Genomic DNA, 22,644 nt, shown 5'->3' with positions numbered 1-22,644 from the left:
TGCCAGCCCTGCAGAGCATTCCCTGTTATATCAGGATGGCAAAAAAAAGAAAGATGCAAGCAAAACCTGCAGCCATCAACATGGTCTTCATAGCTGTTTGTGGGCTCTGGGTGTCTGGCCTGAAACATGTATACAGACTGCGTCCTAAGTGCCCTGATAAGATTGGGACTCCAGAATGTGTTGTCCTGAGAACGCTCGCTGCTGTTTATCTGTGAGCTGAAAAACTTTCCAAAGTTTCCCAACCATCAGGCCTGACACCCTGATTCAGACCAGATGACAGGCAGACGCGATACCGGACAGCTTTCGTGCCTCGGGGTGATACTGAAGTGGCTGAGAACCCAAAAGCTTTGAGCGGCCTGTTGAGTCCGGTCTGCTGACATGGTGGTGGCTGTTGATACCTGCCACCACTGCTCTTGTGGCATCCTGTGAAAAGCGTGGGATTTTTATTCCCCTCCCATCTTCCTGCAGCCAGTGGTCCGGAGGTGATGACCCATCCTCCCTTCTCTCTTCCAGGCTGTCAGATGCAACCTATGTATGAATATATGCAGCATCAGCTTATAAGCACATATATTGCTCCAGCACAGATGTGTTTAATGTGATGGACGTGGGAAAGATGCCAGAGGCCTTTGGTGTGGGCATCTGTGTTCTTCAAAGCATAGGCACTTTGAAGCGCCAGTGGGCAGGGGCTATTTTAAAGCTGAGGGGATTGACATCGAGCTGTGCCTACATCAATGTACAGGATGGGAAAAACACCAAGCAACCTCCCAGCATGGTGCTCGCTGCTGCGCTCCCAAGACCACCCACCCACAGTCTGCCTGTCTCTGCTTTGCCGTCATTATCCTTATTTATTACATGTTTAAGTCAGTTGTATAGAAAAATAATTTCTGGGTTTATTTTTCCATTTTTTCATCCAGAAAAAAAAATATTCTACTGAGTAAAACTTAATCTTCTTGCTGTACACGTCCCTATAAATCCTTACATACTCGGTGGGGTGTTGTGCAGTTAAATGGCTCAATTAGTTAATGTTTATAAAGCACTTCTGATATCCTTGCATGAAAGATGCTGTAGAAGCACAAATTTACAATGTTTTCACCACCCAGTTAAGATCCAGCAACCTATGAGAAAGAGATTTATGTAGATTTATTTATTGGCGTAACTTAAACATTTAATAACCATTCCAGAGCTTGTGAGAACTCAAGCAAATCAGACTGGCTGCTGCTCCTGCTACTGACTGTTGACAGACCTGGGGGGTTTCTGGTAACCTATGTCCTACGGGAAGGAAAAGTATTTTCTATAAGAAGCCAGTGGTTTTCAATCCCACGCAGTCTGCCAGGTGGTGAAACGTGCTTGGCACTGGAGCTGCCTGCAGAGTCCCACAGCTTGAATTCCAGACACTATTGAAATCACATGGAGACTCGGGAGTTTAGGCACTCTTTCTGGAAGTCCTCTTCATCAAACAAGCTAAAAATAGCAATAAATATCCCAGGTCCTTTGCTAGAGGGATAGCAACAAGGGCCCATCAGATCTAGTTCCCACCTCCGCAGATCTAACTCCAGAGGTAAAGGTCTACATGGAGTTATTTGCTTTCTTTTTATTCATGTCCATTAGTACCAGCAGGCTTAATTGACAATTTGCATGCTTTTTGGATCCATAGCAAACCCAAAGACATAGATTCCTCCCTATGTGTGTAGCTTTATTTTGTGTTTTGTAGTTTCAAAGTCTCTCATCCTCCTCCCAGCTGAAGTGGGAGTCTGGCTTGTGCCACCACCACACAGTCACTTTCAGGCAGAGGTGGGCAAAAAGCCTTCATTGCAGAGAAATAGCTGCTGCTCCCGGGGAAGGAAATCCTGGAGCTGAAATGGGTATTCTAAGAAAACATCAGCTCCGAACGCAGCCGTGGGCAAAAAAGCAAACTCTGAGGCATTACTGGGAGATATACCACTTTAATGCTCCATAAACGTGGAGTGGATGTCCATTATGCCTGGTTCTGTCTTGCCCAAAGGATGGTGTGGAGTTGGAGCTGAGAAGGGTAACGGGCAGGATCAAAGGTATGACACAGCTCCCATATGCGGCAGGATTTAATAGACAGCGATTCTTCTGCCTACAGGACAGATAATCTGAAGGAGGATGTGATAGGTGTAAAGTCATGACTGGCCTGGAAAATATGGACAGGGAAAGCTACTCCAACTTCACTGATCCAAGGACTGGGGAGGTGTCACATAAGCCAGCAAGCAGTCAGTGGGAAAGAAAAAAATTAAATGAGAAATTACACAACCTCTCTGCACCTCAGCTCTGGAGCTTGAACCATGGGATGCTGTAAATGTTACAGTTTTTTACATGGATTCAGAATGCAGCGGTGCAAGCTGATGGATAAAAAGTCCCCCAAGCCAACAAGCACAACTAGTTTGCTGGGTGCCTTATCTGCTCACCCTGCTCTTGTTCATGGGTGAAGGTGGGATACTGAGCAAGCCAGATCTCTGGTTTGGTGCATTACAGGAATTTTCATGTTTCTGTTGTTTGGCATTTGCTTGCCAAAAATGAGCAGTTGTCTGTTAACGTCTCAAGGCAGCAGATCTAGTTTTACACATCAGGAATGAGCCCTACAAGTAAGGTTGGGAGTGATCTCTGCCTGGTGCTCACCCAGTCGTGTAAGGGGCCTCCTTCCCACCCGCAGGCACCATAAGTCCAATTACACTTTTAGTCCTTCTTGCATATTTTCTCTGCAAGGCTTTCTGCAAAGGGGTTCATCCACAAAACATTATATTTAAGCATTTTTCAGGCAGCACTGCTTTAGCTCTGCACCCCTGGGAGATGCTGTCCTCTCCATGTGCAGAAAGAAGACCTCTACCATTAGCAGGGAGAGCCCCAAAATTCAGTCCCTGCCCATGTTATGGTCTCTCCTATTCAGACTCCGCAGGTGACCAGACAATGTAAACACAAGGAAAGTCTTTAAACATATCTGCAATACAAAACCTTTGGGACTTACCCAAGAGCATCCACAGAGAGCTGGTGTTGCAGTTTTGCGTGGCCTGGGTTCCAGGCCTAAACCACCACAGCTGGCCAAAGGCATGAGCCAAACACTGGTTTTCTGTGTCCTATTTCCTCACCTAAAAGAAGAACACCTTCCTGCTTTTGATTTGATGATTAAATCAAGGCTCATTCTTCATCCCTGATATGAGGACATTAAAAAATCTTTACCAATCTACTGTCTGAGACTATTCCTTCTAAAATCACTTCCAAAATTTGGGGTCACCATTCCCCTTAATGGTGACAAGTTTCCATTTCCTTCTGTCTTCTCTAAGCTACAGTTCTGTTTTTCTGGACATCTAAAATCTAGCCCCAAGGTGACTCTGATCTTGCTCTCAGCTAAATCTATCCGAATTTGAAAAATCACCTCTGCCTTTTATCCAGATTGCAAGCGTGAAGAATCTGCCCCTGAAGTACAGGCAGGGGATACAGCCAAAAAATTAAAATCCAAAGTTTTCTGGCTCACTAGACACCTTACCACACGCGTTGATAGTGTTAGTGAAATTTGGAGCCATCTAATGTTGTGCTTTCAGTGCAGGCAAAATGCAACAGCAAAACTAATTAATCCAATCTCCTACTTACTGTTTGGACTACATATATCCTGTCCTCTCTCCTTCACTGACTGTATTTTCACTCTTTCATAATGCAGCAGTTTCAAATGCTATGGTGCCAGCATTGCTTCAAGCCCTCTCTATCCCTGCATACACTGGGGTAGCACAGGGCTTAGATAACAAAATAAAACCTCATGTTTTGAAGTGACTTTTTAGTGCATTTCCACCTTCTTTTGGGATCGTTTAGGCCTCCCCCTCAGCTCTGAAATTACAGCCTATATATTTGCGGCTATTTTGTCCCTCAAAACACCTTGTCACTGAATTATTTCATGCAGGAACTTTCTTACAACTTATCTCTTCCTCTGACTTCACACTTAAAGGTCACGGTCCTCTGCCTCTGATAGCACCAGCTCTCACTGCAGAAAGGGGCCGAGTCCCAAACTTCAGCAGGAATTCGAGGAGGAGGAGACAAAGGGCTGCAGGACAAAAGCATCTCTTTTTTTTTAAGGTAATTCACCTGCTGTGAGAGAGCACAGAAAATATAAAGAGGAGAGTGCAGGGCTGCAGCTCCAATCAGGCAGCCAGGCATCACAGATATTGCCAGCCAGTGCAGGGGCATACCCCATCTCTCACTTGCACCCTACGTGGTCTCTGCTGCCCAGTTCTGGGTGATGTGTTGTTTAGAAAACATGTCACCTCAGTAGCAACCCCTCTCCTGCCTACCCAACAGAAGGATGCACTGCATTGGGCCTTTTAAATTCATCCTGGGACAAGATGGGAGCCCAGGCCAGGGTGAAGTCAAAAGGCCTGTGTCATGTCATTAAACTGCACACACACATAAGAAGAACCAACTAAAAAAACCCACCCCTAAAGCTGGATTTTTTTTTGATACCAACTAGAACACTGAGATCTCCTAGGCAAAAGAAGCAGGGACTTGCTGGGGGCGATAAGTGGAATTAAAAGAGGTTGAGGGTACTCTTGATTAACAGGTTTGCTCCCGAAGGTCTTTCAGCTGCTCTGACCACACAGCCAGGTGTGTGCTCAGTTGCACCCACACGTCCTATTTCAAGGTCAAAACCAACTAGAAAAGCTCCCAGTGTCCAGATTTAGACTGGAATCCATAACTCATGAGGGACAAGTTAATTTTGCCTCTGATAAAAGAGGAGGCCTGGCCAGCATATTTGGTGTCCTTTCAGTAGCAAGCGGAAAGGCAAGGACTGATCCCAGAGGAGACCTATGCAGGTTACAGGCCAGGTTTGGAAATAGCTTAAAGCTAATTGACTTCCCTTCGGAAAAACAGCGGGTTAAGCAGGAGGACACAGTGTTTCACCACACCCTTTAAGTAATAAAAGCTGTTGAGGAGGCTCCACGAAAAACCAAGGTGGCAGGTTCTCAAACTGTATTTCACCGCTCTGCAGGGAGGCAGACAGGTAGGTGATGATAGATTGACTGGGAATGAGATAGGAAGGCATTTATAGATAAATACGGATTTGTAAATATTAAAAGTGAGTCTTAATGGACTTGCATTCTCTTCCAATAGATTTACAAGGGAAGAGGATTACCGAGCAGTTTGGCACAAAGACCTCCATCAGCAGAGCAGATATCCTGCAACCAGGAGGACCTGTTCTTTGAGCAGAAAAAAAACAACAAACATTTATTTGGGTAATCTAAAAACTATTGTTGAAAACTACCCCTCACACACATGTGCTGACTTGCAAGCTATTTGGGTTGAGTTTTTTTCAATTTCCAGGATGAGCAGAGACCGAGATCTGTCTCACTGGGCTGAAATAGATTGTGAAATGATACGGACACATTAGGCTTTCCTATTGATTTCCAATAGATCATTGTGAATAATTTTTTTTTCTGTTATTGCCAAAGGAAGAAAAATTCAAGGGGGAGGCAGAATAATAAATAAAATCTAATTTTTAGGTTTATTCTAACTCAGAGCTGCACTGTGCTCTGTTTTGTTCTGCTTTTCCCATCACTGTAAATTCACAGCAAATCTATTGGGAAAAGGAACATCTGTGTTAATAATTGTGCAATGCTTTGGGGCAGTCCCTATGATGCACAAGGTCTCATTCATATCCGGAGAATCTCACTGGTGCCTGGGTGGAGGTTTTGGCTGGGATGGAGCTAATTTTCTTCAGAGTAGCTCATATGGTGCTGTGCTCTGAATTTGTGACCAAAGCAGTGTTGGTAGCACAGGGATGTTTTAATTATTACAGAGCAGTGCTTACACAACACATCAAGGCCTTTTATACAAGGAGTTATACACAGCTGGGACAGCTGACCCCAATGACCAAAGGGATATCCCATAACGTATGATGTCATGCTAAGCATATAAAGCATATAAAGCAGAAGGAAGGGGAAATGCTGGTAGCAATGGTGTTTGTCTCCCCAAGTCACGGTTACGCATGATGGAACCCTGCTGTCCTGGGGGTGGCTGAGCACCTGCCTGCCATGGGAAGTGGGGAATGAATTCCTGGATTTGCTGTGCTTGTGTGCGCGGCTTTGGCTTTACCTGTGAAACTGTCTGCATCTCAACCCACAAGCTTTCTCACTTTTACCCTTTTTCCCATTCCCTCCCACTTGCAGGTTGACCTGCGACACTGGGAAATGGCATTTTCCCAGCTGCACTTCGGGTTCTCCACATCTCTGAAAAAACTTGGCTGCCACAGGACCACACAGTAGCCATCTCAGGTTGCTGTAGCAACTTCATTAAGTTCAAACTGAATTGAGCTGATTATGTCCCAAGATAGCAGCCACCTAAGTTTGCATTCCCCACTGCCTGGCACAACTGTGACCTCTAAGAAAATTACCGCTCTTCTCAGTAGGAGCAGAAACAACCACCCACGAGCCTCACATGCTGCAAATTTGCTGTCTTCGTCGTACATATATATTGAAGAAAAGCTCAGCCTTGACTCCTTCCTTACACCATCTGAAATGTCATTTTAATCAGCATTACTAAACTATCCAGGAGTATGAAATCCTCATGGGCTGCAGTGGGTTTAGTTTTTCTGTAGCATTTTCATACATTTCCTGCTATCTACCTGTCAGATTCTGTCCGTCCCAGGTAGGGCAGTGCAACACCAACACCTTCTGTGCAGAAAATGTTGGTTTCTTTACCTTTTTTCCCCCTGAGCCAATTTTTATTCTGCTTAGAAGATAATATAAACAATCTGAAATCAACTGTTTAAATTCAAAGCCAAATATTTTGAAATAAGAATTGCCACTTTGTTTGGAAGCATCTTCAGGTCTGTGAAACCTCAAAAGTCACAGATATTCAGATAGTTGTACATCATGAAGTCCCAGATAAGCACATCAAGAGTGCGTGCAGCGATTTGATCACTACTTTATCCATCCATCTTTACCAAGGCAATAATCATAAACCAATTAATTCATTTTAAGAAACCTTTCAAGCCATGTTTTCAAAAAATACCCAATATCAGTTTGCTCCATTATATTAGGACATCATCACCATTATTCCAGGGCTGTGTTTTGCTGCTGTTATTAAGCCTTCCATTGTTTGCGTAAGATAAATTCACCACACTTCAGATTATTTAACATCTAAATAAAACTGAGTTTGTTCATCCTGCTGAGTTGCTAGGCAGCCATTACAGAGCATCATGCATTTCTGATGTCTGTTAGCAGGTGAAATTATTGAAGAAAGTGTAAATAAAAAGAACAAAACTGAGTGGATATGTTTTTTAAGCCAGGTTCCTGTTTAGCACATATGCTTTTGTACCTATGTAAGTATGTGACTGTGTGTACCTCAAACAAGGAATTGTTCACATGGGGTGCCTAAGTGTCCATTGCATGGAAAAGTGAGTGTAGTGCTTGGAGGAATGTGGTATGTTGTGGCATGGTTGGTCTTCCACCCTGGTTTGCAGCGCAACTTCTGGGATGTTACTTATGACCAGTACCGTTAAAGGATTAAGCCTCTAAATGTGATTTAGGGGGGGGTTAGCAGTGAAAAGGTAGAAGGAAGAAGGCTAGAGGACCACCCACCTCTTCTGTGCCAAATGGGCCACCGTGCTCCTCGGATTAATTCAGTTTTAGTCTATTGGCTGCATAATGCAACAGTGAATAAACAGCTAGAAGGACAGGAGCTGCAGCAGAGGAGACCTTACTCCTACAAGAGTGTGCAAACCACACAGTTTCTGAGCAATAAATTATGCATTTAACAAGCAACAAGAAAGAGCACTAGTTATGAGGCTGTTCTGAAACTTTTCAGCCATTTTTTTTTCCATTTCAGAAATCTCAGATGGAGACAAGTTGTTACCTAGTTCCCTCCCACTCTTCCCTAAGGAGCAGAGCCACAAGAGATCAGCTCCTTTTCTGTTATATGACACTCTCCATAAGAGTAATTTCAGTCTGGGAATTGTAGAAGTTTCAGAACAGCTCAGGTTTTTCATCTTACAAAGCACCATGCTGACAATTATCAATTACATTAAAAAAAAAAGTCCTTAGTACTGACAGAAGTTTTGCGAAGGCTCAAGAATAGTGTAGAAGTAGAATAGTTGGATTTAGAAATATGCCAGGCTGATATTACTTTGATACTTTTTTTTTTTTTGCAAATTGTGTGGCTGACCATACAAATCACGATCCTGCCCAATAAATAACAGTTGTTATGATATTGTTCCATGGGATACTCTGGTGTGCTCTATGAGACACAAGGTAGAGTTGCTATTGGTGAATGAATGGGAATCATGGAGAAAGGTGCATTGCATCTCCCCTGTGAGGAAAGGCTGAGTTAACTGGGGCTGTTCAGCCTTGAGAAGAGAAGACTGAGAGGGGATCTGATCAATATCTGAAGTGTGGAACACAGAGGGAAATGGCCAGCCTCTTCTCAATGGTCTGTGGAGACAGGACAAGGGGCAATGGTATCAAGTTGGAGCACAGGAAGTTCCTCACCAATATGTAGAAGAACTTTTTCACAGTGAGGGTGACAAAGCCCTGGGACAGGCTGCCCAGGTGGGTTGTGGAGTCTCCATCTCTGGAGATATTCAAGACCCATCTGGACATCTACGTGTGCGACCTGTCCTAGGGAGCCTGCTTTGGCAGGGGGGTTGGACCCAATGATCTCTGTAGGTCCCTTCCAACCCCTACTATTCTGTGAATCTGTGAAAAGCAGAATTTCCCTGCTGGGAGGTGACTTGGGTCTGGGCCTTCTGGGCCTTGCTTGCGAATGGCATCCTTTGCTGGAGCACCACAGGCTTTATAAAGTTGGATTTATTCAAAATTGCTCTTCAGCTGCACAGTGATTAGAATAAAGTTCAAAAAGAGATGTATGTCAGAAAATGTAGCAACCAGTCACTTCGTGTTCTTATGTTTTGAAATGTAAAATAGCTGTGTTGAGCTGAGTCTGACAGGACTGGAATTTTGTCATAAATTTACAACTTCTGGACTTGGAAGGAATAATTCATATTTATTAAAAAAAAAAATTTAAATCTTTCGAGAAACAGAGTTTTGCAGATATAAACAACATTCTGAAAATGTCTTAACAACCTGTCATTTTGTTCTGGTGGTACCTACACTAAGTGCTTATTTGAAGATGAAAGAACACACTTAAAAAAGGAAAAAAAAATAAAAGTTGAGCGATTGATTTGGAAGTGGGGGTGGCAAAAAGTAAATCTAAAGATGTGACTCGTTTCACACACAAGCTATGGGTTTGTTTGATTAAGTGCAAATGTCTGTGGATGGTCAGGGCATCAACTGGCACAGCCAGGAAGGAGCAAAGGGCTTGGTGTTGCCTGGGGACTGGCTCCCTCACAATGCCTTAACCAGGGGAGAAAAATGATGCTAGAACTGACTTTGTCTCTTTGGTGACTTCAGCGGGAGTTTCAGGTGAGTAGCTCTTCTGTAGATGCCTGCAAGGTAGGCACCTAAGGTGAAATGAGGTGAATCCCCTCATGATGAGGGTACTCATCTCATTTCACTTCGGGTTCTGCCCCATAGCCAATGTATGGGATGCACTTACGCTCTACAGTCTGGCTTTAAAGAGAGTGGTTGGAGGATGCACTGTCACTGCACCATGACTTTCCGCCTGCTGAATGACCTCATGCAGAGTTCTCTTAGGCATTGGAAATTTGGGAGATCTGAGTCTGTTCAGTTATGCCATATAAGGGGATTTCAGCAGAGTATGCCTCCATCATGCCTGTTGGGTATTATCTATATAACCCCTTTGGGCTGGATTATCTCCTTTACTGAAATCTGTTCCATATAAGGGGCTGGGAAAGGGCTGTGCTTCTCCTGCTCGTGCCTTGGAGTGGCGAAAGGACCGTGTGTCTGTGAGGAGTTGGCTCCAGCCCCAAAACATCCCCATGCCGAGATGCTGGAGCAATTGGAATGGAAGTTCATTCTCACTGTGATTTGTCCTGATCCTCCAATCCTTTCCTATGAAAGTCCTTCAGAAAATGGGCAATTTGGTCAGAAAACGGTCTTTAGTTCCAGATAGGTGATGCCAAAAGGCTGGAAATAGGATATGAAATCAGCTCTGGAGTATGTTATGCCTGGGAAAAACCTTCTGTCGGCATCCAGAAAAAAGTGTGGTCAGTTTTGTTGTCATGGAAATGCTACAAATGCACTATCTGATCTCCTTTGTGCATTCTACGGTTCAGTAGCTATAGGTAAGATTGCTGTCCCGCAGCAAAGGGGAGATACTGCAAAGCAAAAGAGTTTTCCACTCATTTCTGGGATGCATAATAAGTTAATGGCAAAAAACAACCCATGGTCAAAGCAACTTTCTCATCTCCCCCCCCCCCCATTAGTATATGCTCTGTTTTGTATATAAGTGACTCATTATAGAATTTTACTCCCATAAAAGCTCTTCTATTCTCCTTTTGTACATATGCCAAACGGCAAGGAAAGCCAGAGGCGATTAAAACAAATATGGCTTGAATTACAGGCCTGTTCCCACTAGAGCATGTAACAAGAAAATGGGTTAGGATGTGCAATAAGGTAGAGAGGCCACCTTCTCAAAATTGGCATTGCTTCTGGCTTCCTTGTGCTCACTTCCTCCCAATGGTCTCTCCCTCCTTGCTGGACCACTCCATTCAAAGTGGGGACAAAGGGCTGCACCTATATTCAGCTCCTGATACCCATCATCCTGGAGCCTGGAGCCATGTCTGCTCAAAGGTCAGATTTTACCTCCCAGCCCAAATTCCAGCACCTAATTCCAAAGTAGTGTTTTTCTGTGGGTGCTGGCAGAAGAAAGCAAGTAAAGTGCCTCATGCTCACAAAGCGAGGACAGTAAGAACATCAAAATAGTGAAGGATGAGGGAAAACAAAAAAGGTTTTCTATCTTAGACCTCTGCTGTCACATCAGATCAGGAGAGGCAGAAAAGGTCAGCAAAGTTATTATTTCAGTTGTGCGTTTCCTCCGGTGAACTTTCGGTAGTGTCACCTTCTTCACTGCGATTAGATAAACGGATCAGGATTTGGGGTAATGCTGCATCCTACATTAGTGCTGAGAAAGGATTGGTCAAAATGTGAGTTTGTTTCTGTCCAAAGCTTCAGGATGTAGCAAATCTTTTCAGTACAGAATTGAGAAGGCAGTTTAAGAAACGCTGTATGCAGAAAAACTTCAAGAGAGGTGTTGATCAAAAGATGTCATGTAAATTGTCTGGTCTCTTCAGAAGGGTCTGAGACTCCCTCAGAAGGTCAAGGAGAAAGAAATCATTTGGATCAGTTGTTGTGCTTCCTTAAATGATGATAAATTTCTGTTTCACACAATCTCAGTTCTTTACACTGCAGTGACTAATACATCAAACCTGGTACTCAGCCCTTTCCCAAGACATCCTGGGCTAAACTCTGCACTTGTATTACATTTCTGATAACTGGGATGGATGCAAGTGGAGCTTGACCTAACTGTGGGGCTGAGCCACCAGGAACTCCATTAATCACCAGTGGAACTGATGCCACTGGCAGCCTGCTTTAGATGAAGTCACACTTCTGCATCTACAGGGCTGTTTAATGTCCTCAAAAGCCAGGGCTTGGTCCACGTCCCCACTGGTGGTTGCTCTGGGATAGAACCATTTGAATACATGAACTGGTAATTCCTCTCTGGCTTTTGGCCAGAACTCTCCAAAGGAAATTTTCATTTAGCTAGCATTTCTCCTTTTTCTTTAATATACAATTCTGGGAAAACACAGGTTTTTGAAAACTGAAAAAAAAAGATACTTCTGTGATTGGGAGGGATTGGTGGAGGGACACTGGAAGAAGGACAAATCTACTTTTTTGTTTAGCTGTCAGTGAAAGTTTACCAGGCCGTCTAATTCGCAAATTCCACCAAAAGCAATGATATTTTGCCATCTTTAGTAATTTGTTTTACTTAAAAAGTTATTCCCAGGATTTTTACTTCACCATCCTCTTGCCTACAGCCCTGCAATCCATAGAGGAATGAGTCTCTGGGTAGGACATGGTGAGCAACCTGTCGCAGGGTGGAGGGGCAGAAGAAGGAACAAGCTTACTTCTTCTGCTCTCTATTTTACACTGCAGGAAAGAACATCCCAGAATTTGATTACTACTTCCATGTTGGGTCAAAGTAAAAAAGTAACTTTAGAAATGGTGCAACTCGAGGTTGCAAGGCTTGGTTCAGGGGTTTTTACCTTTTCAGCTTCCACTGCACTCCTATTTAACACCCTTCCCTCTGCAAGTGAACTTTCCATGCATGCTTTTAAACCATTATTTGCTAGTGTTAAACACTCAGAAAGTGAGAGCTGCCAGCTGGTCTAGATGACACATTGCAAGGATCCAGCTGAAGGGAGAAGGAAGGAGGGAGCAGATGAGTATCTGAGTTAAGAGCTGTCTCAAATCTCACCACAGGTCATAAGTTTGGACAGCTAAGAAGGGGTGAGTGAGGCCAAAAACCAGTGAGAGTTATAGCTTAAATAGACAAATAGATAAAATAACATTGCTGACCTGTTGTCCTGTTTTCCCTTGCTGGATCTCATCGCTCATTGAAAACAGTCAGTTATGTTAAGTATTTGCTATATGGATGTCAATTTATGAGCCTTCCTTCACCCGGGCTGCTGTGCCAGAGATGTTTTTAAAAGTTTTGTTTACAGGGGAAATTTGTCCTGCAAGGTAATTTGTGAGCTGGTCATCAGATGTTTGAGGTCTGACCTCCCGTAACTTGGTTGCAGCATTATTGCAGGGGTGTACTGCCTTAATGCAATTCCTCCTGGTGCAGAAAACAGCAAAATATGGTGCTGGCACAAGAGGGGGTCAGACTATCCTCACCTGGCTCCTTGCTTTGGCAAAAAATCTTGCTCAGCCCTGTACCAAGCACAAGTGATGACCTAAGTTGCTCCAGTCAGTTCTTTAGGGACCCACCACATCTTGACCCTCTCTCTACCCAGAATCACAGAATCACAAGGTTGAAAAAAAACATTCCTGTCCTATGCTAAACCATATCTCTAAGTACCTCATCTACCCTTTTTGGAAACACATCCAGGGTCAGTGACTCAACCCCCTCCCTGGGCCCCCTGTTCCAGGCCCTGACAACTCTTTCAGTGAAAAAATTTTTACTAATGTCTAACCTGACCCTGCCCTGGTGCAGCTTAGTGCCATTTACCCTTGTCCTATCCCCAGTCACATGGCTGAAGAGACCATCGCCCACCTCTCTACAACTTCCTTTCAGGTAATTGTAGGCCGTGATAAGGTCTCCCCTCAGTCTCCTCCAGGCTAAACACTCCCAGCTCCTTCAGCTGCTTCTTATATGATTTGCCCACCAGCCACTTCACCAGCCTGGTTGCCCTTCTCTGGACACACTCCAGGGCCTCGATGTCTTTCTTGTAGTGAGGGGCCCAAAACTGAACCCACCACTCGAGGTGCAGCCTCACCAATGCTGAGTACAGGGGCACAATCACCTCCCAAGACCTGCTGTCCACGCTGTTTCTGATACAAGCCAGGATGCTGTTGGCCTTCTTGGCCACCTGGGCACACTGCTGGCTCATATTCAGTCTGCAGTCAGCCAACATCCCCAGGCCCTTCTCTGCCTGACAGTCACTCTTCTTCGAATTCAGTAAGAGGAAAGAAATAATCCCCCAGGAGCAGAGGTTTGTCTCCAGCACAAACAGTGTCATCATGTTGTCAGTATAGTCCTGTATAATCTGGAGAAAAAAACCTGCTGCACCTGGCAAGCCAAGAGATGCACACGAGCCCTGTCCTGCAATTTGAACTCTTATTTTACCATATTTGCCCTTTCCAATGAGCGTGTGATGTTGAGCCACACAATGCTGTTTTAAGTGGTATCTAGTTCAGCTGTGGGTCATGCGTGGGTCAACACAGATTGCCCCAAGCCTCAGCCGTGCATCCTCTGTCAGAGGTAGAACTGGGGGAAGATGGGCACTGACTGGAATTGTCATTATTGTAACTGAATGAGCCATCACGGTCCTCTGAAGAGACTGGAAAGCATTGATTTTTACCTGATTTATTGTTATTTATGCACATACTGAGCCTGTCTCCTGGAAATGGATGCACAGGCTTCAGCTGATCTACTCATGTGAGTAAAGTTAAGTACTTCAGAGCTTGCAGGCTTTGGGCCTAAATCCATAAGAGCAAAGCATCTTGCTGCATTCCCTGAATTTATCTAGGCCAGAAACCCTTATTTCAGCTTGAAGCTTCCCAGACCCTCTGCCTGTGCTTTCATAAGAGGATGACCTTAAACCCTCGACATATTCTGTTGAAATGTGATTTAAAGTTCTGGCAGAAAGGCAAAACTTTTTTTTCTTTTTTTTTTCTTTTTTTTATTCAAAGAAAACCACAATAAACAAGCATAAGCTGCTGCCTTTCTCCGCCTCTTCACTTCTTCTAGTAGAAGGATTCCTCGGGCAGACAGGTAAGACACAATTGAATTTGTGAGCCTAATGCATATCAGTTCATGCACCCTAGACTAGCTCCCAAAACTGCACATCGCACCATCTGTCGTGCATAGGTGGAGGGTAAACAGTAAAAAAAAAACCCAGAAATTATAAAAAAAAAAATCTGTCTTGGTACAGGGAAGAAAATCATTAGCAATGGAAAGGGTGCTGTTACCTGAATGAAAGGCAAAATGTGCCTCAGGGAACAAAAGCTCATTAGAGTGCTAGTCTCTGTTCCCTTTGTTGTTAACTATGGTGGGTAAACATAAACCAAAATGTCTATTTAGAGGATTGCAATGCTTAGTCACACATCATTTTCAAGCGCTTTATAGATGTCCATTCTGACCAAGAGCTGTTCTTTCCTTCCTTCACAGCATTTGGGCTTTCCCTTCCATATTTCTTTACATCCCAGCTTGTGGTACTCTGTAACAAAGTCTCTATCTTTCATAATTCAGTTTCTCAGTCCACCTCCATCACCAAAAGCCATCAGCTTCCCCATGGAAGCTGGTCTTCGCTGTGGTGCAGACAGACCCTGCGCTGTTGGTGCAGTGCAAGGAATGGCACAGGATTTACCAGTTGATATTACATCCAGCTTACATCAGTTAGAGGTCACCATATTCTTCAGCATCTCCACTAATTCCAGGTGGACTCACACACTCGTGAGATGCATCATGCATCCAGATGTGGATTCAGTGAGGTTTGGACTACGCTCCTTGCACACGGGAGAGGGGTCCTGCCATACCAAAATCTCCAGCCACTTTCCAAATGAGAACTTGTTCCATGGGGATTATGCTTTTTGCATTTTGTTTCCACTCATCACAGCATCTCCTTCCCTTTTAAATTATTTATTTACGAATTTCTCCAACACTTGCTCCATAATGAATACACTGATCAGAAATACTTGAGACCTTGATAGTCCTAGATATAATTGAATCTTTGTTCTACAACTTGAAACTGCTATCAATACTTATTGAAGCACAGAACATGCACTTGTCTGGTGAGTGCTTAAAAGTGACTTAGGTTATTATGTTGTGGTTGATTTACGACAAAACCATCTGAATTACGAACTGTTTGAAGAAGAGGCAATTAAATTTGAGCTGTTAAGACTGATGGTGCTTCAGATTTTGATAAATACAAAGTCAAAAAACTCTTTCCCAGGGACGCTGGCCTCAAGAGATGCTCAGCTGCTCCATAGGAATATAATTTGTAGTGGGACGAGTCTTTTATTGGCGAAACAGTCACTGAGGGGAGCAGCTCTGGTGCTGGTACACAGCAGAGTGCTGCAGTGCAGTGTGGTGCATGGGGAGTTTCACAGAATCATAGAATGGTCTGGGTTGGAAAGGACCCCAAGGATCACAGAGTTCCAGCCTCCCTGACACAGGCAGGGCCACCAACCTCCAGGCCTGGATCTACACAAGGTTGCTCAGAACCCCATCCAACCTGGCCTTGAACACGTCCAGGGATGGGGCATCTACCACCTCTCTGGGCAGCCCACTCCAGCACCTCACCACTCTCTCTGAAAAGAACTTCCCCCTAATATCTAAACTAAACCTTCACTCCTTTAGCTTCAATCCATTCCCCCTTGTCCTGCCATTATCTGCCCTTTTAAAATGTCGATTCCTCTCCTGTTTGTATGCTCCTTTCAAGGACTGGAAGGCTGCAAAGAGGTCCCCCCCTGCAGTCTTTTCTCTAGGCTGAACAAGCCCAGCTCCCTCAGCCTCTCTTTGTTGGGGGCGGTGCTCCAGCCCTCTAATTATCTTTATGGCCTCCTCTGAACCCTCTCCAACAGGTCTACATCTTTCCGGTATTGGTGCCCCCAGATCTGGAGCTGAGAGTCACCAGGAGCCCACAACTCATGTGGCAGCATTTGACACGACCTGGGCAAGGCTAGGAGCAATGGCAAGCAAGTCCCCAACATATAAAAGAAGCCCTTGCTTAGCGACCTGGAACATCACCAATAGGGTGGGCAAATGGGACATGGTGCATCAGCAAGGGCACAGCATGGGTGTTTGCGCAGCAGTGCATGCAGACCAGACTAGAGCTAGCCCATATCTACTCCCCTCTGCTGTAACATACGGGCTTCACGTCCTCAGCACCAACAGTTTCTTTCTAGAGATCCTCTCCTACTGTGCTGCAGTCCTCACTAATGGAAACATTGCTTATGTCACCCTGCTTGGGAACTAATCATTGCATCAAAGGTGCATTCCCATGAGACCAGAGAGTGGTTACTAACAACAGCTACAAGCTCCACAATTCAGAAAGTGGAAGGGTGGAAGTAGTGACTGTGATGGAAAGGCACTCGAGTGAGGGGGGTTAAAAATAAATTTTTAAAAAGAGAATATTTTAAACCCACCTGTACGATACGCCGCTACGGCAGGGTTCCTGGGTACAAGGGAGAAAGGCACTATTGCTGTTTAGAAGTACGACTACACTTATCACAACCACAATTGATTCACAAAATGCAGTACTGCCAACACAGCAGCCACGGAATGCGGTGCTACACCCCGCAACAGAGTCATGTCACTCACTGTTACCGCCCGCAGACAATCCATAGGATTCAATATTACACCCACAGCAGATCCACAGACCACACTATCACCAGGGCACTAAGCACTACGAGTGTGTTAGTCAAGAGTACAGACTTAAAGCATATCCAATATTCACTTACCCATCCCTCTAGTAAGGGCTCTCAGTACATTCCCTCAGCCAGCATCCTGGCCAAGGGGGAAGGGTCTCCTCACAGACTTGGAGAAGTGGCTCCCCCCTTTCAGACTAAATCCCAGGGGTTGTATTTGATTTTTTTGTCTGATGTAGGTGACAGTGGGCAGGACTGTGCCACAGTGGACAATATCACTTTCCATGGTTGTCATGAGCAGTGATTCCCCTTATCTTATGCCCCATTTGTTGCACATCTTTGTATCATCTGGGTCCATTAAAGCCAAATGGGGACACTCTGGCTTGCCTTTATCTTACTGCCAGACAGATGAATAGTGGCTTGATTGGCACTCAGGGCATATTGTTTGTTGAAGAATTTCCAAGGCTCAATACAGGTTTCGGTTGGTTGAGTTAGCACTGCCCATTTAGTCTCCTTTTGCAGGACAACTCTAGTCTAAGCTATCTTCACATGGGTTGTCTCTGCTGAGAGGGGCCTCAAGGCAATCCAGTGGCTTTACAACCCCCATGAGTCACCTGATGGGCTAGACATTGCCAAAACCTGTCTGTAGAACGCTGAGCCAAAGGATCTTTACAGTGGGTGCTGAAAATCAGGTTGTTGCCTGATGTCCATTTGCCCTGTCATGGAGGTCTCTGGCCAGAACTCAGGAACAAAAGGAGAGTTTATGGCCTTTGAAAGAAGAGGCAGGCAACTCAGGGGGGGTTGCAAAGATGTCATGAGGTTATTCAGTGAGAAAATTATAAGGGCCAAAGCCCAAATAGAATTTAATCTGGCTACTGACATAGAGTAAAATAAAATCTCTATAAATACATTAGCAACATAAGGAGAGCTAAGGAGAATCTCCATTCTTTTTGGATGTAGTAGGAGGAATAGTGACAAAGGATGAGCACCAGGGTGAGGCTCTTAATGCCTTCTTTATCTCAGTCTTTAGCAGTAAAATTGGTTGTTCTCCAGGCACACAGCCCCTTGAGCTGGAAGACAGTGATGGGGAGCAGAATGAAGCCCCATCTCCAAGAGGAGATGGTTAGTGATCTGATACACTGCTTAGATACAGACAAGTGGATGGAGCCAGGTGGGATCCACCCAAGTGTACTGAGGGAGCTGATGGAAATGGTCACCTAGCCACTTTCCATCATTTATCAGCAGTCCTGGCTAACTGGGAAGGTCCCATTTGGCTGCAGGTTAGAAAATATGATGCCCATCTACAAGACAGGCTGGAAGGAGGATCCACGGAACTACAGGCCTGACAGCCTGACCTTGGTGCTGGGAAAGGTTTTGGAGAACATCATCTTGAGTGTCATCATAAGGCACATATAAGTCAACCAGGTGATCAGGCTCAGTCAGCATGGGTTCACAAAACTGGGATTTATCTTTTATGGATGGTGATTCCACAAGTTAAACCATATGAGCTGCTACACGTTACAATGGGAAGGTTGCTGAATGGTTAGACAATTGAAAAAGCAATGAAATCCTGCATCAGATTGATTTTCTTTCCTTACATTTAGCTCTCAGATTTATGGAGGCAGTTCTAACCAAGTGCTGACACGCAGCTTAACTCAAAGCCTTAGATGCTGAGTGGTCCTGCCATTGTTACCACTCCACAAAGGCTAAACTTTCAAACTACATTATTAATTGAGCCTAATAAATAGTCAGCAAAAAGGGATAAATTCCTCTAGAGTCTGATTCATCCCACTTATCTATCTAATTTAAGAGGGAATGAGTTGTCCTTTGTGAGGCACCTGTCTCATCACAGACTGCAAATAGACCTTTCAGCACCTAACTTCATGAGAAATCGCAATAAAGGAAATTCCCACCTGGAAAGACTAACTGGGACAAGAGATAACCTCTTGCTCAGTTTGTGTGACTGGCCACTGGTCTTCCATGCTGCACACATCTATCTTTCTCCTAGTGATAAGACCTGGGTGTGTATTTGTCGTGGTTTCACCCGGCTGAGGGCCAAGATCCACGCAGCTGCCTGCTCCTTTAAGGAAAAGGGCAGGTTAAAGGGAAGGGGAAGGGGGGTGAGAAGTAAGGGAAGGGAAAAGGAAGAGAAAGGGGCAAATAACCCCAAAATCAAGAAATTAAGAGGCCCGTGGGTTGGGATAAGGATAGTTTACTAAGATAACAGAAAGATACAATGTAACAATACTAACAGGACTTCAAAGCAAAATATATGAAGCTGTTGATACACAAGGCAGTTTCTCACCAAACCATACAACTCAGGCCGTGCCACCCAGAGCCGTCCCAGAACCCGACCGTCCCCCACGAACCGCGCGTCCCGGAGCCGCCCCAGGCCTTCCTCCCGTCAGCCCCCGATATCCTGGGCAGGACGTAACTGGCGTGGAATACTCTCTTTGGTCAGTTGGGTCACCTGTCCTGGCTTCGCCCCTCCTTTCTCATGAAGAGCTGAGAAAGTCCTTGACTGTCTGACAGCAACTAGAAACATCAGGGTGTTATCAACACTACTCCCATTTTACTCTCAAACACAGCATTCATCTGCTGTTACAAATGAAATTAACTCCATCCTGACCAAAACCAGGACATTATCCACCCCTTATTCCATACCATTTACGTCATGACCAAATCCAACCATTTCTTGTTTCAGACACATATATATGTGTGCACACATGTATACACACACATGTGCATACAGATATTATTCCCTTAGTCTATGGACCATTCTTCTGAGTTTGTTGGGTGAATGAACATTTAGTCCATGATGATCTTCAGGCTTCATTCATCGTAACAGTCTCTCATGGTGTCAGTATGCGTCACTGGATCGTTGCATGCTGCATCTCGGGCTCTCAGCCGATACATCTGACATGGTCCATGTTCATAGTCTGTGAATCAAAGATGTTCATTTTCAAAGGGAAGGAGGAAAAAAGTTCTTGGAACACCAGGTCTTGGTCCCGTCGTCGTGACACTCTTCCTTCATTGACTTGTATGACTCCAGCTGTAACTCCATTGGTACAACATACAACAACATACAGCAATAATAGCAATAATGAATGTACAGAGCAATTATTATAATACAATTTCTACCTTATTAATTATATTGGCCAGTCTCACCTAAAATCAAATCCCTCTGGGGTACACATCGAACTTCTCCATTCTTCTGCATTACCCACCAAGTACAACCAGGTCCTTGAGCAAAAGCAATCCCAGACATGTGTTTACCTTTGCCTGAAGCAGGGATGACCCAAACCGTCTTCCCTAATATACTCTTCATATGCACCACTGGGACTCTGTCTCCTTCCACAGTGCGTGGAAGTTTTGACTGGGCAGGACCAGCTCGATTGGTGGATCCTCTAGAGTTAACTAACCACGTGGCTTTGGCTAAATGTGTATCCCAGTGTTTGAATGTTCCACCACCCATCGCTTTCAGGGTAGTCTTTAAGAGACCATTATATCGTTCAATTTTGCCAGAGGCTGGTGCATGATAAGGAATGTGGTACACCCACTCAATGCCATGCTCTTTTGCCCAGGTGTCTATGAGAGCATTTCGGAAATGAGTCCCATTGTCTGACTCGATTCTTTCTGGGGTGCCGTGTCGCCATAGGACTTGCCTTTCAAGACCCAGGATTGTATTCCGGGCAGTGGCATGGGGTACAGGATATGTTTCTAGCCAGCCAGTGGTTGCCTCCACCATCGTAAGCACGTAGCGCTTGCCATGGCGGGTGCGTGGAAGGGTGATGTAATCAATCTGCCAGGCCTCCATACCAAAGGGGCTTCAAGCGTTTAGCTTGCTTGATTGCGGCGCACGTCTCACACTCATGGATAACTTGTGCAATAGCATCCATGGTTAAGTCCACCCCTCGATCTCGAGCCCATCTATATGTTGCATCTCTCCCTTGATGACCTGAGGAATCATGAGCCCATCGAGCTAGGAATAATTCACCTTTATGTTGCCAGTCTAGATCTACTTGAGCCACTTCAATCCTAGCAGCCCTATCTACCTGATGGTTGTTTTGATGTTCCTCCATGGCCCGACTCTTAGGCACATGGGCATCAACATGACGTACCTTTACGACGAGCTTCTCTAACCGGGCAGCAATATCTTGCCATAAGTCAGCAGCCCATATGGGTTTGCCTCTACGCTGCCAGTTGTTCTTTTTCCACTGCTGCAACCAACCCCACAGGGCATTGGCTACCATCCATGAATCAGTATAAAGGTAGAGCATTGGCCACTTTTCTCTCTCAGCAATGTCCAGGGCTAACTGGATGGCTTTCACCTCAGCGAACTGGCTTGATTCACCTTTTTGTTGCTTGGTGGAGACATAGCTGCTATTTTATTGATAATGTCCATTGGGATCTGACGACGCCCATCCTGCCATTTTATTCCTAAAAACTGGATTTCTTGCGTAGGCCCCTTGACTTTACTTTGTTTTATAGCAAAACCAGCTTCTAAAAGGATTTCAATTATCCTTTTTCCTTTCTCAAATACTTCCTCTGCTGTATTGCCCCATACAATGATGTCATCAATATACTGCAGGTGCTCTGGGGCCTCACCCTTTTCCAGTGTAGTCTGAATTAGTCCATGGCAGATGGTGGGGCTGTGTTTCCACCCCTGGGGCAGACGATTCCACGTGTATTGGATGCCCCTCCAGGTGAAAGCAAACTGTGGCCTGCACTCTGGCGCCAGTGGTATTGAGAAGAAAGCATTTGCAATGTCAATTGTGGCATACCACTTAGCTGCCTTTGACTCCAGTTCATACTGCAGTTCCAGCATGTCCGGTACAGCAGCACTCATACCTGGAGTGACTTCATTTAGGCCACGATAGTCCACTGTCAGCCTCCACTCTCCATCAGACTTCCGCACTGGCCATATGGGACTGTTAAAGGGTGAGCGAGTTCGGCTGATCACCCCTTGACTCTCCAGTTGACGAATCAGTTTATGGATGGGGATCAGGGAATCCCGGTTAGTACGGTATTGTCTTCTGTGCACGGTTGTTGTAGCAATTGGCACTTGCTGTTCTTCGACCTTCAACAACCCCACAACAGAAGGATTGTCCGAGAGTCCAGGCAATGCACGCAATTGTTCAATTTCTTCTGTCTCCAAAGCAGCTATTCCAAAAGCCCATCGGTACCCTTTTGGGTCTTTAAAATACCCTCTACGGAGATAATCCATACCCAAAATGCACGGAGCTTCTGGGCCAGTCACAATTGGGTGTTTCTCCCAGTCCTTCCCAGTTAAGCTCATTTCAGCCTCTAACACAGTCAATTGTTGGGATCCCCCTGTCACTCCAAAAATGCTAACAGGTTCAGTCCCAACATGATTCGATGGCATTATTGTACACTGGGCACCAGTATCCACCAGAGCCTTGTACTCTTGTGGGTCTGACGTGCCAGGCCATCGGATCCACACAGTCCAATAAACACGGTTATCCCTCTCCTCCACCTGGCTGGAGGCAGGGCACCTCTATTGTCGCTGACTGTGTTGGCTGTTCACTGGTGCAGCGTTCTTCCTGGCAGAACCGCGTTGTGCAATTCTTTTACCTCGCAGCTCATTTACTCGTGCTTGAAGGGC

Source organism: Gallinula chloropus (genome assembly GCF_964237585.1).
Source record: "Gallinula chloropus genome assembly, chromosome: 2".
NCBI classification, from domain to species: domain Eukaryota; kingdom Metazoa; phylum Chordata; class Aves; order Gruiformes; family Rallidae; genus Gallinula; species Gallinula chloropus.
Note: the sequence above shows the minus strand (reverse complement) of the source record.